The sequence below is a fragment of the Prionailurus bengalensis genome, chromosome A1 (genome assembly GCF_016509475.1).
Source record: "Prionailurus bengalensis isolate Pbe53 chromosome A1, Fcat_Pben_1.1_paternal_pri, whole genome shotgun sequence".
Lineage (NCBI taxonomy): Eukaryota > Metazoa > Chordata > Mammalia > Carnivora > Felidae > Prionailurus > Prionailurus bengalensis.
The window spans coordinates 87327548-87331994 of record NC_057343.1 but is presented as its reverse complement, the minus strand read 5'-3'; positions in this window follow the sequence as shown (position 1 = coordinate 87331994).

Sequence of the window (4447 nt, the reverse complement as noted above, 5' to 3'; positions counted from 1 at the left end):
TTGATGGTTATTTGGGCTCTTTCTGTAATTTTGGTTTTATTGATAATGCTGCTGTAAACATTGAGATGCATGTATCCCATAACATCAGTATTTTTGTGTCCTTTGGGTAAATATTGGTACTGCAATTGCTGGATCATAGAGTAGTTCTATTTTTAACTTTTTGAGGAACCTCCAACTGGCTGCCCCAGTTTTCATTCCTATCAACTGTACATGAGGGTTTGTTCCTCTTTCACCACATCCTCGACAACATCTGGGGTTTTTTTTCTGTGTTGCTAATTTTAGCCAATCTGACAGGTGTGAGATGACATCTCACTGTAGTTTTGGTTTGTATTTCCCTGATGATGTGTGATGTTGAACATCTTTTAATGTGTCTGTGAGTCATCTGGATTTTTTCTTTGGACAAGGGTCTAGTCATATCTTCCCATTTCCTAACTAGATTATGTGTTTTCTGTGTGTTGAATTTGATAAGTTTTTATAGATTTTTGATACTAACACTTTTATCAGATATGTCATTTGCAAATACCATCTCCCATTCAAAATGTTGCTTTTTAGTTTTCTTGATTGCTTCCATCACTCTGTATACGCTTTTTATCTTTATAAAGTCCCAACAGTTTATTTTTGCTTTTGTTTCCCTTGTCACTGAAGACATATGGAGTAAGAGGTTTCTATGGCCAATGTCAAAGAGGTTACCGCCTGTGCTTTCTAGGATTTTAGTGATTTCTTGTATCACATTTAGGTGTTTAATCCTTTTTGAAGTTACCTTTGTGTAATAAAGTGATGCAGTTTCATTCTCTTGAAATTTGATATGCAGCTTTGTTACCACTATTTGTTGATAGGACTGTATTTTTCATGTTGCCTATTCTTTCTACTTTTGTTGAAAATTGATTGATCATATAATTGTGTTTTATTTCTGGGTTTTCTTTTCTGTTCTATTGATCTCTGCGTCTATTTTTGTGCAAGTAACATACTCTTTTGATTGCTATGGCTTTGTGGTTTAACTGGAAGTCTAAAATTGTGATACTTCCAGGTTTGTTTTTATCTTTCAAGACTGCTTGACTATGATTGAAGATTATTTTCTAATGGAGTTCTGCAGCTTAGTCACTTTGTCTTCAAATCTATGTTTTTTTCTGCTTAATTTTCTTGATATTTTCTATTTTCTTGGTGAACTTATTTGTTCATGTATTGTTTGCTTAATTTTATTTAGATTTTGTTTTATGTTCCTGTAATACACTGAACTTCATTAAGATGATTATTCTAGGTTCCTTGTAGATAGCATACAGGTCTTTATTTATTTAGGGCCAGTTATTGGATATTTATAAGTTTTCTTTGTCAGTGTCATGTTTACCTGATTCTCTCTGATTTTTGTAATCACGTATTAGAATATACAATTTTAAGAAAGTGGTATCTTTTCCCACATTTTACACGTTTCCATTGACAGATAAAAATCTTTATCAATGTAGCTTGAAGATCTGGTGAGTCAGCTCTTAGTTTCTTTCTATTATCTTAGATCTCATACTCATCCTTTCCTACAGTCCCTCTCTTATAGAGTGGAGGAAATTAAAATTATTCTTATCAAACCAACAGATAATATAAAAATTAGTGAAATAGGAAAAATATATAAAATTTGCTGGCTGCCTTAAAGAATTCCATAAACACTAGTTATTGGTTTTGGTCTATAGTTCAAGATTAATTGTTGTCTTCCCCAGTTTTTCTAGGACGTGCTTTACACTCTTAAAAAAGCTTATTTTACAATCTGAACTTATTTTAGTACATATTTTTGTATGTATACAGATAAAAATATGACAGTATTATTCTCCTTCTCATTCAATGCTGTTGGCTTCACATTTAATTTTGGATCATGTTCAATTAAAAAAAAAAAAAAGCTGATATTTACCAGAGGGAAGGTAGGTGGGGAATAGGTTAAATAGGTGATGCACTTGTGATGAGCACCAGGTGTTGTATGGAAGTGTTGAATCACTATATTGTACCACTGAAACAAAAATTACACATTACATTAGCTAATTGGAATTTAAATAAAAACTGAAAAAAGATAACTGCTTATTTTGATGATCGCTTAGGCAATATTTGCAGTTATTCTGCAAATGTAAGAATATGTAATTTGCAAACGTCTTCTCCTATTCTAGAGGTTGCCTCTGAGTTTTGTTGGTTTCCTTAGCTTTGCAGCTTTTTATTTGATGCAGTTCCAATAATTGATTTTTGCCTTTGTTTCCTTTGCCTCAGGGTACATATGTAGAAACAAGTTGCTGTGGTTAATGCCAAAGAGGTATTAAAAAGAGGTATTCTCCTCTGGGATTTTTAAAGTTTCTTGTCTCACATTTGTGTGTCTAATCCAATTTGAATTTATTTTCGTGAATTATGTAGGATAGTGGCCCAATTTCATTCTTTTGCAAGTTTCTCTCTAGCCCCCATTTGTTGAAGGGACTTCCTTTTTCCCATTGCATATTCTTTCCACTTTTGTTGAAGACGAATTGATCATAAAATTGTGGGTTTATTTCTCTGAGTTGTTTTTTTTTTCTTTTCTTCTGATCCATTGATCTGTGTCTATTTTTCTGCCAGTACCATACTGGCCTGGTTGCTATAGCTTTGCAACAATATAACTTGAAGTGAAGAGTTGTGATAGTTCCAGCTTTGCTTAGACTCTGACACAAAACTTCTTGTGATGTATGCCTGTGTTTTATTGTCTAGAGGACACTTTTTATTTTCCCAGTGACTCAGTGTGTAGAAACTTCAATACCATATCGTTGAGCTATGAAGGAAGGTCACATCTACTGTGAGAGACTGACACTGATATGATTTTAAAGATTTATGCAGGAATTCTTATTAAATATATATATATACATACATATATATATATATATATACACACACACACATAATTTGAAGTAGGCTCCATGCCCAACGTGGGGCTTGAACTCACAACTTTGATATCGAGTCATGTGCTCCACTGGCTAAGCCAGTCAGGCACCATTTTCTCTTATTTTGTATAACTTAAATCCACTTGATTTAAGAAAAATGTAGAAAAAAAGAGTATGATTGTATCTATTTATTATTGAATACATAGATATCACTAATAATTATATTTTTATCACAACTTGTACCAATTCATGCTACATATACTTAAACCATATTTTGATACTTAACCCTGAGATATCTTTTGACAAATGCTAAGGCAATGACTGATTCTGTATATACTATTGAGAAGAAATACCTCAAAAGAATCTGTGTATATATATATATATATATGTATTTCAATAATAAATACACTTTATTGGTTTTTACCTAAATTACAGAACTTTTTATTGTTTTCAAATACTATACAAAGAAAAAGTGTGCATTTAATTAACATATCCAGAAACAGTGATTCCAAATTAAAGATGTATTTTCTCTATTTCAATAGTTTGAGTTACTAAAATGATAATGCAGTGAATTCTACTCTCTTTCATTGATTCCTCTGGCATCATAAACATAAGAATTCTTGCTTTATTTTCCACTAGCTCCATAAGTTGAAGACAATTCTTTGGTAAACACGGGTTAATTTCCAATGTGAACAAAGCTAAAAGTACTGCTTAGACACAGACACACAGGGACATGGAGGCCAGGGGCTACCTCTGGGGTGGGGCGAGGTGGCAGGCGTGCTCAGCAGGGCCCCACAGCAGCTCGTGGGGACCGGTGATGGTAACACCTAGGGACCGTTCTCCGTGCTGAACACGGTTCTGCACACTCATTCCCTCTGGTAAGCCCTGCTTCTCTCTCTTTCTCTTTCTCTCTCCACCTCTTCCCCTCCTGGGATTCTCTCTCTCTGACTTTTGCTCACTTTGCCCCCCCCCCCAAATAAAATAAAATAAAGAGAATGACAAGGAACCAGCCCTAGATCCCTATCAAACAACCTCTGAAACTTGCTCTGGGTCAGAGGATCCGGTGAGTGACATATTTTACCTTTTCCCTCCACCATGAGAGCATAACAGGAGCAGGTTCCAGTGCTTATAGCGGCCTACCACCTCAGCAAACCCCAGGCTTCTGGCACATACCAGGCCCAGACTTCCCAGGGAATAGATCAAAAAGCCACACTTTGAAAGAGTGACTGGAATATAAAAGATCCAGCCCTAGAAATCCATCAAATGGCAGGGGAGCTGCTGGAACTCTCTGTGAGATGGAGAAACTGGGAAGGGCCACCATTTACATTCCCCTCCACGTTGACAGCACAGATCAGATGGGGCAGGGTCTTGATGCATTAGCTGTCCTAAATCCTCAGTGGGCCCCAGCACCCTGGTGGACACCAGCCCAGCCATCCCACCAAGTGTCCTCAGAGTAATACAAACACTACAGCTCCAGCTGTATCATCAAGATGACAAAAGTACAGAGTACCCTGATCTTTCCCAACCTATACCATGTCAGATCCAGCTGCCCTACTACAATGCCCACTGTA